Consider the following 14,831-nt stretch of genomic DNA (forward strand, 5'->3'; position numbering starts at 1 on the left):
CGATCTCCAACGACTGATCATGAACGGCAATGGACGGACGCACAAAAATTACATCGTACTATACATTTACAACAAGCAAACAAGAGGTTTTTCACATCCCAAACATACTTTGAGGAAGGGGAAAAAACTGGCCACATGTTGGCTATGATAGCCAGGTCACAACAACCACCTCAAGTAGTTCACAACATCACAACACCTTTATCACAGACTGTCACAGATACACCGTCTATACTGAAGGAGTTTTCCTCCTTCTACCAAGATCTCTACTCCTCAAAGGTGTCTTATCCTGAAGAGGATCTGACACAATTTCTGGATTCTATTACTCTACCCCAGCTACAGGATATAGACAGGCAGCTTTTAAACGCTCCTATTAATATTGAGGAACTGCATACTGCACTAGCTTCATTCCCAAACTCAAAGGCCCCAGGTAATGACGGATTACCCATAGAGCTATACAAAAAATTTGCAGGAATACTCATGCCGGAACTACTTCATACATTAACAGAGACGCTTAACACAGATTCCTTGCCGAGATCCATGTATGAAGCGGTGGTGGTAGTTATACTAAAGCCCGGAAAAGAACCTGATAAACCGGAGTCATACAGACCTATATCATTATTAAATACAGATCTAAAATTCTTACAAAGGTAATTGCCATGAGACTCTCAAAAGTGGTCTCTAAATTAGTCCATCCGGACCAGTCTGGCTTCATACCAAATAGATCTACGGCAAACAATCTCCGGTGTCTCTATCTCAATATGCAAATACCCACCGATAATCAAGGACAGAAAGCTATCCTCTCACTTGATGCCGCTAAGGCGTTCGATAGCGTTGAATGGGATTACTTGTGGAAAACACTAGAAAAATTTAATCTGGGGGATAAAATAATTACTTGGATTAAATTATTATACAAGGCCCCTAAGGCATGTATTAGGATAAATAACACCTTGTCTTCTTCCTTTGAACTTTATAGGGGAACCAGACAAGGATGTCCCCTTTCTCCATTGCTCTTTGCTCTAGCCATAGAACCTCTGGCGGCAGCCATAAGAGGGAACCCAGACATAGTGGGATTCAGACGGGATGAAATAGAGGACAAATTGGCATTATATGCTGATGATGCACTTTTATTTCTGGGTGACACCTCTACCTCACTGATCAAGCTAATGGAATTAATACACACATTTGGAACCTTCTCCGGGTTCACAATAAATTGGGACAAGTCCACACTACTACCCTTAGATCCACTAACAGGGCCCCTACCTCAGATAGCTGAACAGATCAAAATAGTTGATAAATTTAAATACCTAGGAATAATTATACACCCTAACCTAGAATATTATATAAAGCTAAATATAGACCCAATACTTAAACAATTTCAGGAAAAAACCACCAGCTGGATTAAATTGCCACTCTCCGTAGTCGGCAGATGCAATTTGATAAAGATGATATGGAATCCACAAATACTCTATGCACTCCACAATGCCCCCGTCTGGATCCCTGTCCACATATTTAAGAGATGTAACACCATCTATCGTGCATTAATATGGAGGAAACAGGTTCCAAGAATAAAACTAGAGACCTTACAAGAGGCTAAGGACTCGGGGGGACTGGCGGTGCCAAATTCGTTTCTTTACTTTATAGCAGCTCAGATGCAACATCTGACGGGCTGGCTCTGCCCTGAGCCCTCTGACCCCATCCGCAATATTGTGTGCACTCAGGTGTCGTGTGGTGAACTTGTGGAGTGCATAGAGGCTGGTGAACTGGGAGCACTGACTCAATACCCCACGCTACAGCTTATAGACAAAGTATGGAACAAAACAAAACAACATCTTCAGTACACGGGTTATACAAACTGGTCTCGTATTTGGAATAACAGAAACTACCTAGAATTAAACAAATTGGAAAATTTCTCCAATTGGTTAGCTAGGGGAGTGAAATATATCCCACAACTATATTGCGGGGGCATATTGCGCGATTTTCAATCACTCCGTACAGAATTTAACCTACCAAACACCTCATTTTTCCAATACCTGCAACTTAGGCATGCTATAACAGCACAGGCTGAAGTATCCACTTGGGAGCTATCCAGGTCCCCGGTGATTACACAGCTGATCTTGTCTTCATCCCGAAAGGGACAAATTTCCTCTCTGTACGGTTCTCTTCTGGGCCACGTATCTAAAGCGATGGCTCTGAATTGTAGAGCTGGATGGGGAGCAGACATAGAGCATATCTCAGATGAGGAATGGACTACCATATTAGATAATGTACTTAAAATATCACTGTCCTCATCTCAAAAACTTACTCAATTATTTATTATACATCGCACCTACCGCACACCTGAGAAATTACACAGATGGCGCAGGAGGGATGATCCATTGTGTCCTCGCTGTCTTGTGGACACTGGTACACTTGTTCACATGCTGTGGAAATGCCCAAAATTGCATAGATATTGGGCGGAAGTGATTAGTACCATTAATAATATCTGGAATCTTAGACTCACTACAGACCCTAAACTCTGTTTGCTGGGTTGGTTGGATGAGGAACAATACACACCCCATGCATATATTGCCATCCTCAGAACTTTATTCCTAGCTAGGAAACTCATCGCCAGAAAATGGCTATCTATAACGGCCCCCACACATACAGAATGGATTACATCCGTAAATGATTCTCTTATTAGAGAACAACTCACCTATAAGCATAGAGGTAGCCCACAAAAATTTGAATCTATCTGGGAACCCTGGTTAGACACCCCGGGACTGGCTCCATTGCGACTGGTTCAAAATAGAATCTTAGGCGGTAGACCGACATCAATAAATACACCAAGTTAGTTTATGACACTGAAGAAGAAAGTCTGCGATAGAGCAGTGATGCATGAGTGTTGGGACCTGCAAAGATTTAAAGGTTTATGTTGTGTTATACCCAATGGGTACTGTTTGTTATAGAGCATACTTACCGCCTCCCGCTGTTTAAGGGTTAGCGGTAACAAACTCCACTCAGAGGCCCCCCCTTTTTTGGGACCGAAAGTGGAGAGAGATAGTATCCTATTAAGAGGACATAAAGGTTATTTTTGTTTTCCTTTTTAAAAAAGGGGGGAAATAAAGAATAAAGTAAAAAGAATGAAGAAACACTACCACAAATGCCTTATTGCACATATACATCTTTTATTTCTGATATGAAACTACAAAGCATGTTATTATATATGAGTGACACAATGTACAGATATTTGTGGTCAGATAAATGTGCTTATTATATGTCCTTAAATACTACTGAAAAACCTTTGTATGGTTCTTTGATTTTTGTTTTTATTTTTTGTTTTTGATTTTCAATAAAAATTATCTGATTTAAAAAAAGAAAATCATGAAGAATGACTTGTCATACGATTTTGCAGTACAAAATCGTGGGACAAGTCGTATAAGTGTGAAAGGGGCCTTAGTCACTGCCATCAGATATTTTTGTTGTAAAATATCAAACATTCACAATATTAGCAATAACAATTATGACTTTAAATAAATGTTTCTAATACACACTGTCATTCACCACAGACAGGTATACCCAGAGATTTACCACACAATAGCACTCTTCAAAGAGGTAGGTTACCCCTTCCCGCCGACCGTACGCAGATATGCGTACTCGGCTTTCCGGGGTTATACCGGGATGATGCCCGCAGCTGCAGGCATCATCCCGGTACCGTTGTTTACAGCGGGCGATCGGCTACCCGTGTATAACAACCGATGCGGCTAAAAGCCGCTCGGTTGTTATACCAGAGGAGCGGGAGGGGACATCCCCCCCTCCCGCTGCCTCCCGCCGCTGTTACCGGGCCTCCCGTGCGATCGGGAGGCCCGGTGTCCAATCGGGAATCTTCAGCGGCTGGGGGCAGGCTGGAACGAAGCTGTGAGCGGCTTCGTTCCAGCCTTCTTGTTGTAAACGCGGAAGCGACGTCATGACGTCACTTCCCGTTTACTCGGCTGCCAATGGCGCCGAATTTAAAAAAGTAAACAGTATTCAGAATCGCCGTTTTCGGCGATCTGAATACTTTGAAGTGTAAAGGAGGGATCGGGGGTCTTTTAGACCCCCGATCCCTCCATAAAGAGTACCTGTCACCACCTATTACTGTCACAAGGGATGTTTACATTCCTTGTGACAGCAATAAAAGTAAAAAAAAAAAAAAAAATTTTTTTTTAAACACAATTTATAAAGTAAAAAAATAAATGAAATAAATAAATAAGTAAAAAAAAAAATTTTTTTAAAGCGCCCCTGTCCCCGCGAGCTCGCGCAGCGAAGAAAACGCATACGGAAGTCGCGCCCGCATATGTAAACGGTGTTCAAACCACACATGTGAGGTATCGCCGCGATCGTCAGAGCGAGTGCAATAATTCTAGCCCTAGACCTCCTCTGTAGCTCAAACCTGGTAACCGTAAAAAATGTTTAAAGCGTTGCCTATGGAAATTCATAGGTACCGTAGTTTGTCGCCATTCCACGAGTGCGTGCAATTATAAAGGGTGACATGTTTGGTATCTATTTACTCGGCGTAACATCATCTTTCACATTATACAAAAAAATTGGGGTAACTTTACTGTTTGGATTTTTTAAAATTCATGAAAGTGTCCCTCTTCCAAAAATTTGCGTTTAAAACACCGCTGCACAAATACCGTGTGATAAAAAATATTGCAACAATCGCCATTTTATTCTCTAGATTCTCTGCTAAAAATATATATATAATGTTTGGGAACTCTAAGTAATTTTCTAGCAAAAAATACGGATTTTAACTTGTAAACACCAAATTTCAAAAATAGGCTTAGTCATGAAAGGGTTAATTTCTGCATTAGTGCTTTAGAGACAATCTTAACACTTTTCAAAATATTGTTTAGAAAAGGTAAAATGGTGAAAACAAAATATTTTCATACAAAGGGTAATATACAGTAAATGAACTAAGAGACAATAAAGCAACAGTGAAATACAGCGCCTTGCAAAAGTATTCAGCCCCTTGGCATTTTTCGTGTTTTGTTGCCTCACAACCTGGAATTAACATAGATTGTTAGAGGATTTGCATCATTTAATTTACAGAACATGCCAACAACTTTGAAGATGTTTTTTTTATTGTGAAGCAAATAACAAATAGGACAAAATAACAGAAAATTCAATGTGCATAACTATTCACCCCCCTAAAGTCAATACTTTGTAGAGCCACCTTTTGCGGCTATCACAGCTCCAAGTCACTTTGGATAAGTCTCTATGAGCTTGCCACATCTTACCACTGGGATTTTTGCCCATTCTTCCTTGCAAAACTGCTCCAGCTCCTTCAAGTTGGATGCACTTGTGAACAGCAATCTTTAAGTCTGACCACAGATTTTCTATTGGATTGAGGTCTGGGCTTTGAGTAGGCCATTCCAACACATTTACATGTTTCCCCTTAAACCACTCAAGTGTTGCTTTAGCAGTGTGTTTGGCGTCATTGTCCTGCCTGAAGGTGAACCTCCATCCTAGCCTCAAATCACACACAGAGTGGTACAGGTTTTGCTCAAGAACATACCTGTATTTAGCACCATCCATCTTTCCCTCAACTCTGACCAGTTTACCAGTCCCGACTGCTGAAAAACATCCCCACAGCATGATGCTGCCACCACCATGTTTCACTGTGGGGATGGTGTTCTTTGGGTGATGTGATGTGTTGGGTTTGCACCAGACATAGTGTTTTCTTTGATGGCCAAAAAGTTAAATTTTAATCTCATCAGACCAGAGCACCTTCCTCCATACATTTTGGGAGTCTCCAACATGCCTTTTCGCAAACTCAAAACGTGCCATTTTATTTTTTGCTGAAAGTAATGGCTTTCTTCTGGCCACTCTGCCATAAAGCCCAACTCTATGGAACGTACAGCTTATTGGTGTCCTATGTACAGATACTCCAGTCTCTGCTGTGAAACTCTGCTGCTCCTTCAGGGTTACCTTAGGTCTCTGTGCTGCCTCTCTGATTAATGCCCTCCTTGCAGGGTCCGTGAGTTTTGGTGTGCGCGGCCGTCTCTTGGCAGGTTTGCTGTTGTGCCAAGTTCTTTCAATTTGGTTATGATAGATTTGATGGTGCTCCTAGGGATCGTCAAAGATTTGAATTTTTTTTTTTTTTCAAATAACGTTTTTTATTAAACATATATTCAGGTAAATAGAAAAGACAATGATACTGTATTGTACAAAATTCACTATGCCAGCGACAAAGCTGACAAGCAACCCGCATCAATAAACAATTATTCAAGTATATAAAGCTTAGATCAGGTTCCATATAGAGTTCAATAATCAACAAGTAGGTATCAACATGGACCTTAGCATTGTCTGGTGAGAAAAAATGGAAAAGAGTACAATAGAGAAAAGAAAGAAAGAGAGGGGAGGGAAGGGAGGGAGAAGGAGGGGGAGGCTCAATCATTAGCTCAAGGCGGGTCTTCTCGTCTATGCCATTCTTCCCAGACCTTATCATGTGCCTCCAATCTGTCTTGTAATCTAGCAGTCATTTTTTCTCTCCCATCGAAGCATGTATGCATGCTTACCCTGCGTGGCGAAGCAATATGAATTTAGCACCATGTATATATCTGAGATTAAACCTCGACGTGCCAAACCCTCCAACATAAAACTCTCAAAAGTGGTTGGAGCTGAGAATTGTAAGTTCGGGGCTATCGATTGGGCGTAGTGTCTGATCTGCAGGTACCCATAAAATACCTGATGGGGTAAATCAAATTTCTTTTGGAGTTCTGTAAATGAGAGCACTTTACGTGTACAAGGGTGTACTAGATGCCCAAAGTGGAATAAATTCCTTGTCGCCCATGGTGAAGACATCTGATGTGTGAGGCCTGCAGGCATTCTGGGGTTGTAGAGGAAGGACGTGAGAAGCAATCTCTCCGAACCCAGCTTATGCGTTCTGGATAATTTACACCAGAGAGACCTAAGATGAAGCATGGGGCCTAGAAGCCGGGCCGAGTCCACCTCCACATTTGCATTCCAGAGCATACTATTTGGGTGTATGGGAACCAACCAAATTTTTTCAATTTCTGTCCATCTGTCGTAAGACCGTTGGGGAAACCAGGAGGCCAGGGCACGCAATTGGGCAGCTTGGTAATATCTGTTTAAGTCAGGAAACGCCAGTCCCCCTTCTGAGCGCACTGACGTTAAGACTGATTGAGATACTCTATGCCTCCCATAGTTCCAAACAAACTTCACCAAGTCTGCCTGAAGTTTCCTCAGATCTGCCCGAGGGATCGGGATAGGAAGTGTCTGGAAGCGGTATAGAAGTTTGGGAAGGATGGTCATCTTTACAGAGGCCACTCTCCCCAAGAGGGATATATGGTGGGCCTTCCATTTTTGTAGCAAATCCCTTATGGACCTAAAGAGGGGAGGGAAGTTGGCTCTATATAGAGTGGTGTAGGAAGGGGTGATCTGCACTCCCAGATATTTCAGGGCTGTTGTTTTCCAGTGGTAGGGGAAGCATTGCTGTAGATGCTGAATCTCTGCTGGGGGGATATTAATAGGTAAGGCCTCTGATTTAGCTGCATTTATTTTCTAGCCAGAAAGGGAGCGATATAAATCGAGCTCAGCATGTAGATTGGGAAGTGATATCCTAGGCTGAGTCAGGGTAAGTATAATGTCATCAGCAAACAATGCTAATTTAAATTCCCTGCCCCGCACCGGGACCCCGTGTATGTTTGGGTTTTTACGAACGGACGCCGCCAGAGGCTCAACACATAACGCAAATAATAATGGCGAAAGTGGACACCCCAGGCAGGTTCCGTTCCCAATCAAAAAGGATGATGATAAGGCAAAGGGAGTCTTAACCTGAGAGGTGGGATTTGTGTATAAGTGCTGGATGGCCTGTAAAAAGAGGCCCTGGAACCCCATACATTTCAACGTGGCAAACAGGAATGGCCAGCCAAGGTGATCAAAGGCCTTTTCGGCATCTAGCCCTAGGACTAATGTTTCCAAGTTGTCCCTGTTTGCCACATCTATGAGGTCAATAATTCGTCTTGTATTATCCCCTGCTTGACGAAGGGGGACAAAGCCCACCTGATCCTTATGTATTAAGGAAGGAAGTATTAGGTTCAATCGCATCGAAAGGAGCTTAGTAAAAATTTTTAGATCAGAGTTTAGAAGTGTGATTGGCCTATAACTTGCACACAGTGAAGGATCTTTGTCAGGTTTGGGGATTAACGTGAGGAATGACCTCTGCATGTCTGAGGGAATAGGAGTCTGCTGGAGAAAGGCATTAAACAACCTACACATATGGGGTGGGAGGGTCGGGAGAAATGTCTTATAGTATTTGTAGGGGAGGCCATCAGGACCAGGGGATTTATGTGATGGTAAGTTTTTAATGGTGGCTGTCAGTTCTTCCACCGATATCGGGGCATTGAGGGAAAGTAAGTCCGATGCCTGAAGTTTGGGAATTCCACTGTCCTCTAGATATTGTCGCATACGTTCAGCTAGATCAGGGGGGAGTGGATCTTGTGGTATTTCGGAGTCGTTATATAAGGGCCGTGTAGAATTCCCCAAAGGCCCGAGCTATTTCTTGGGGATGTGAAAGGAGTGTATCTCTTCTACCTTTTATCTGGTGAGGGGTGGCCGTGTGAGATCGCTCTGACAGTTTGCGCGCTAATAGTGAATGGGCTTTATTGCCTTTGTCGTAATAAGTTTGTTTCAGTCTAAGGAGTGCTTTCTCTACATGGCCTAATGCTAAATCTCGGAGAGTGGTCCGTAAACAAACAATTTTTTTAAGAGGTAGGGATGGTGAAGTTTGTAGTTGGAGTTCTAGGGCTCTGAGGATTCTCTCAGCCTGAAGTTTGGATGCTTTCGCATCCTTCTTCATGGCCGAGGAGATCGCTATACACCGCCCTCTGAGGACCGCCTTGTGGGCCTCCCAAAGAGTGGAAAGGGAGATATCTGAGGTGTCATTTTCAAGAAAATAACTCTGTAATGTTGTCTCAAGTTCCAATTTAGAAGGAATGTGTTGGAGAAGGAAGTTATTTAATTGCCAGTGACATGGCTTACGAGTAGGAGTACCCATCTCCAAGGACATGGTTACAGGGGCGTGATCGGACCAAAAGATAGGCAAGATCTGAGCGTCCTTAGTGGCATGAAGGGTGGCATTGTTAACAAAAAGGTAGTCTATACGAGAGTGCATGCGGTGGGGGGCGGAGTAAAATGTATATTGTCTATCTCCCGGGTGTAGAGCCCGCCATATATCGAATAGGGCATGACGCCTAGTGAGTTGGCGAAATAGTTGTGAGTCCCGTGCAACTTGGGTTTGTGGATCTATAAGGTTCATTACATGGCGATCTAGGCCTACCGAGTGAGATAAATTAAAGTCTCCTCCAATGATCAAATATTCATTGGGGGATTTAAATAACCGCGGTAATACTTTGGTTAGAAAGTGTATTTGTTGAGTATTAGGAGCATACAGGGTACAGATAGTGACCGCCTGCGTTTGCCAGTGGCCTTGCCAGGATAATGTAGTGCCCACGTGGGTCCACAAAAGAGCATTTGAAAGGGGAACCCCTTTTAAATAAGATGGCCACTCCAGCTCGTTTGCAGGGGCTAAACGCCTGGTGTACCTGAGGGTAGTATCTGGATGCAAAGGTGAAGGCGTCTCCTTTATTAAAATGCGTTTCCTGCAGCAGGACAACGTCCGCCCCTGACTGCCTGAGCTCTCTCAGTGCAAGATGCCTTTTTTTATTTGAGTTCAGGCCGTGGACATTAAGTGACATAATCTTAACCATAATCGTGGGTGTGTGTGAGCTCAGCGTTACTTAGCTTATCCAGCCGCGAGATTGCCCCGACATCCAGGAAAAAAGGGGACCCAGGTGTAGGATACGTCCAGTTGGTCCTCCAGAACCAATGATGAGCCAGGGAGAGGGAGGGGGTGGGGAGGAGAGAGATAGAGGGAAGAAAGGAAAAAAAGAAGAGATTAGTTATAAACATAACAAGTAGAAGCAAACATTGCAATGAAATCCTAAGCAGTGCAAACCGCCCAGGATCTATTAAGTTCCGGTAAGTCCCTCCGAGCAGGGCCCGCAAAGAGGACCTGGGCCGGGGGGACATAGAGAACCATGTAAACAAATATAACAGTGTTCAAAAACCTCCAATTAGGTAGGAAATAAAAGGGGAACTTTAGTAAAGTAAACCTATAGGGGGACTAGTGACCAGAGAAGCTACCATTGTCAAGTCTCCAGTGAGGGGTGCCTGATGGACAACACAAAGTAACAGGCTTTAGGCCTAAGGGGGAGTGCAAATATATCTGATGGGTAGATCAGGAAAAACTAATATGGCAGTCAGCCATTCCTAGGCTTAGTAGACCCTCGAGTCCCTGTCTCTGGGGCGTTTCGTTGGAGGAATCTTCTGCCAGACCACTGGGGGTGGCGTTGGTGTTTCCACTAGGTCCCAGTCTTGAAGACGAGGAACAGGGATCTCTAGGATGCTGCAGAAGTTGTCCAGGTCCTCAGGGAAGCGCAACACTGCAGATTTTCCTTGTTGGCGAGCTGTTAGACTGAAAGGAAAGCCCCATCGGTAAGTTATGTTGTTTTCTGGTAGTGAAGCAAGTAGAAGTTGGAGAAGTCTACGTTTTTGCAGAGTGATCCAAGAAAGATCGGGGTATAGCTGGATTTGCGTGTTTCCATGAACAACCTTCTTGGTGACTCGAGCTTTTCGCATAATGTCTTCCTTTAGGGGGAAGGAGTGGATTCTGCATATAACATCGCGTGGTTTTGAGGCAGGTCCTTTAGGACGCAGGGCACGGTGGGCTCGGTCCATCTCTATGGGTTTATTCGGGGGGGTCCCCAGGGTTTCGTGGAGGTCCTCCGGGCCCTCCGGTTCCGGTAGACCCCTGACCCGAATGTTGTTTCTGCGCCCCCTATTATCCAAATCTTCAATATGGCGCTGCATGTTCCGGAGCATTAGATGATGGTCAGCTCCCTGCAATTGTGTACGGTGCACAGCCAGTTTGGTCTCCTGAATTTCCTCTTCCGCCATCTCCACTCTCTCAGATAAATGTTTAAGGTTGGCATGAATTACTTGGATTTCAGCCCGACAAGCGGATTTGACTTCCTCAATAAGGAGTTTAAAGTCCTCTTTGGTGGGGATGGCTTGGAGACATGCCTGCCATGGGGGGATCTGCTGCAGTCGTGGATCATCCCCCATATGTTGTTGAGGGTACTGCAAAAGAGGATTCCCGCCGTGGAGCAGGGGGGGGGGCTCGGATCTCAATGCTTCGCAGGGCTGCATGTGGGGGTCCTGCAAATCTCCCCATCTCAGTGAAGGAGAGGGAAGAGCTGTTACCAGTCCATCTCTGTGAGTCACATTCGGAGAGCTGGTCACTTGTGCATAGGACAATGCCTGGCCTCTACCCCTCTCTGTAGTTTTGGGGATACTATGTCGAGCCTGTCTCTGTGGCTGGGGCAAGTCTGGAGCACAATGATGCACCTGCTGGGGGGTACCTTCCCCAATTTGCCTTGTTGATGGGGGTCCCGAGGCCTGGGCATACTCCGGGTCTGGCAGTGGGGGAAAGTCTCCTGAATGTAGTGAGGGGGTAGGGGATATCATTCATCCTGCAGAGAGGGTCGGGTCTGAGGCCGTGCGCAGCAGCCGTGGGAAGGCCTCAGAGCACTGGGTGTAACTGGTTGCAGTGAGGCCTGGGGTGTATAGGACTGAGATGGACTCAGCCCGCCTGGGTCCTGATAGTGCGAGCCGCTTCTCTCCCGATCCGGCACCGATGTGCTCTGTGGGAACAGCAGCGGTGGAGAGCTCGGCGGCAGCGGCGGCCTCGTGGAGGAGGCGGATGACGTTGGCGCCATCTTGTCCATCCCGTCGTTGGAGATGGAGGGAGGATTAAAGTACTCCCGGAGGGTCGCAGAGGATACGGAGGGTGGCACGGATGGTCCCCTGGGTTTGGAAGAGCGGGTTCTCCTATTTCTACCCATATACAGGTGTTTAAAGTCCCTTTAATAGGCCGTTAGGCTGCAGGCAAGTGGAGAGCTACAGGTTCAGGCTTCCATGCAGGGCAGCTTCCGGTCACGCCCCCTGGATATTTTTTTTATAACCTAACCCTGACTTGTACTTCTCAACAACATTGTCCCTTACTTGTTTGGAGAGTTCCTTGGTCTTCGTGGCAGTGTTTGGTTAGTGGTGCCTCTTGCTTAGGTGTTGCAGCCTCTGGGGCCTTTCAAAAAGGTGTGTATATGTAATGACAGATCATGTGACACTTAGATTGCACACAGGTGGACATCATTTCACTAATTATGTGACTTGTGAAGGTAATTGGTTGCACCAGAGCTTTTTATGAGCTTCATAACAAAGGTGGTGAATACATATGCACATGCCAACTATCAGTTTTTTTATTTCTGAAAAATACTTTTATGTATATATTTTTCTAATTTTACTTCACCAATTTAGACTATTGTGTTCTGATCCATCACATATAATTCAGATTAAAAAAAATTGAACTAAAGGCTGTAATGTAACAAAATAGGTAAAAAGCCAAGGGGGTGAATATTTTTGCAAGGCACTGTAAAAGGGAATTAAGGGTGAAATTATTTAGCATTGTCCTGGTTCTGTAAATTCAGCACAGTCCAATCAATGAGCATAAGATGGATCAGTGGCTGATGTTCCTTGTCTTGTTGGTAAAAGGAGAGCTCCAAAATGTCGATGCAGCCCCTCTTTTCTGGTCCTCGAGGAGGGTGGTGACAGAAATTATTTGACCAATCAAGAGATCTGAGGGGTGGCCAATGGTCCATGCAGCTACCCTCCCAGATACAGTTTTATATAGATATATCTTGAAATATCTACTGGTTTACAGTCTGGCAACGTGTAAATTATTGTCCTGCATTAAATTACCTTTTGAATGAATACAAATATGATGGGTAGTGGATGGCTATTTCACCTAGGAGAGGTGATGGATCTAATCCTCTTCCGATACCTCCTAGGAAAGTATGTTTTGGGGGTTTAAAGTTCTGCTAACAGGTAAATATGTTCTTATTCTGATTGTGTTATTATCAGCTCAGGTGTTATGAAATACGCTGTTTGGATTCTTTGCTAAGAGCAGCTAGCCAGAAATGTGTATTTGGCTGTTCTATCAGGTGAGCAATTTATGACAAGTGATAAATCTGATACTATTAGCGAAGAGAGATGTCTGTTAAGCTTCTTGTTACTCACTCCTGAAAGCTTGAAAGTTTTATGATGGCCACGATACTTAGATATGTATTGAGGTAGATTCTGCTAATTCTATCAAAGTACTGATAAGGGTGTTTGGAATGCAGCTAAAAATGTGTTAATTGTACAATTCACCTTCTTGGGGTTATGTAATGGGAATTGCTGCTGTTATGTGTCTCCTAGTTTAAAAGAATGTCTGATTTATGAATATTGAACATGGCTGCCATGTGTTGCCTAACACAGTTTTTGGTGTGCTCAGCCTGCATTGTCATCAGTCGTGATTTCCCAAAATCCTCATTCCACTGCTCATTTTAGCAGTCCACTGTCTTTCCAAAAAGGCCCGATTCACACCTATATGTTTTAGGTGCAGTGCGTTACACCTGCATGCTGCGTTTCTGATTTAATCAAAACGCACTTTCTAAAGAGTTCAATGGTAATGCCCCTAAAATGCATGTAAAACTCACCTAAAACAAAGCACCAAAAATGTATTGCATGGATGTGAGCCAGACTGCAAAGAGCTTTAGATAAAATTACAGGCAGCCAGTTTCATCTCATATGGCAACTCATTAGTGCACACATGTAGATAACACAGGCAATTCAAATTAGCCACCTAATGAAAAAAGACATAATTAGGATTAGTATTTTATAGAAAAAAGGTAACATTGCATATAGTTACATAGTAGGTGACGTTGGAAAAAAGACACAAGTCCAACCTATGTGCGTGATTATAAGTCAGTATTACTTTGTATATCCCTGTATGTTTTGGTCATTCAGGTGCTTATCTAATAGTTTTTTGAAACTATCAATGCCCCCTCCACTGAGACCACAGCCTGTGGAAGGGAATTCCAAATCCTGGCCGCTCTTACAGTAAAGAACCCTCTACGCAGTTTATGGTTAAACCTCTTTTCTTCTAATTTTAATGAGTGGCCACGTGTCTTGTTAAACTCCCTTCCGCGAAAAAGTTTTATCCCTATTTTGGGGTCACCAGTACGGTATTTGTAAATTGAAATCATATCCCCTCTCAAGCGCCTCTTCTCCAGAGAGAATAAGTTCAGTGCTCGCAAGCACACCTAGAGTGTACTTGCTTTCTTCATAACTAATATCCTCCAGACCCTTCATTAGCTTTGTTGCCCTTCTTTGTACTCGATCCATTTCCAGTACATCCTTCCTGAGGACTGGTGCCCAGAACTGGACAGTATACTCTAGGTGCGGCTGGACCAGAGTCTTGTAGAGTGGCAGAATTATTGCTTCATCCCTGGAGTTAACCCCTTTTTAATGTATGCCAACATTCTGTTTGCTTTGTTAGCAGCAGCTTGGCATTGCATGTCATTGCTGAGCCTATCATCTACTAGGACCCTTAGGTCCTTTTCCATCCTAGATTCCCCCAGAGGTTCTCCCCCTAATGTATAGATTGCATTCATATTTTTGCCACCCGAATGCATTATTTTACATTTTTCTACAATAAACCTCATTTGCACTTTCAGATAATCTCACAGAAAGCGATAAAGATGCTGTATTTCTATATGGCCTCCTGCACACTCACACAGACTTTGCCAAGAGAACACAGATGAGGGAGTGATAAAAGAAAAGCAGGAGGTGACAGGACAAATTCTGCTGCCACGGAGACACAAGAGTTAAATTATAACTAAAGGCAAAAC

Source organism: Aquarana catesbeiana, linkage group LG02 (genome assembly GCF_042186555.1).
Source record: "Aquarana catesbeiana isolate 2022-GZ linkage group LG02, ASM4218655v1, whole genome shotgun sequence".
In the NCBI taxonomy this organism is placed as follows: Eukaryota; Metazoa; Chordata; class Amphibia; order Anura; family Ranidae; genus Aquarana; species Aquarana catesbeiana.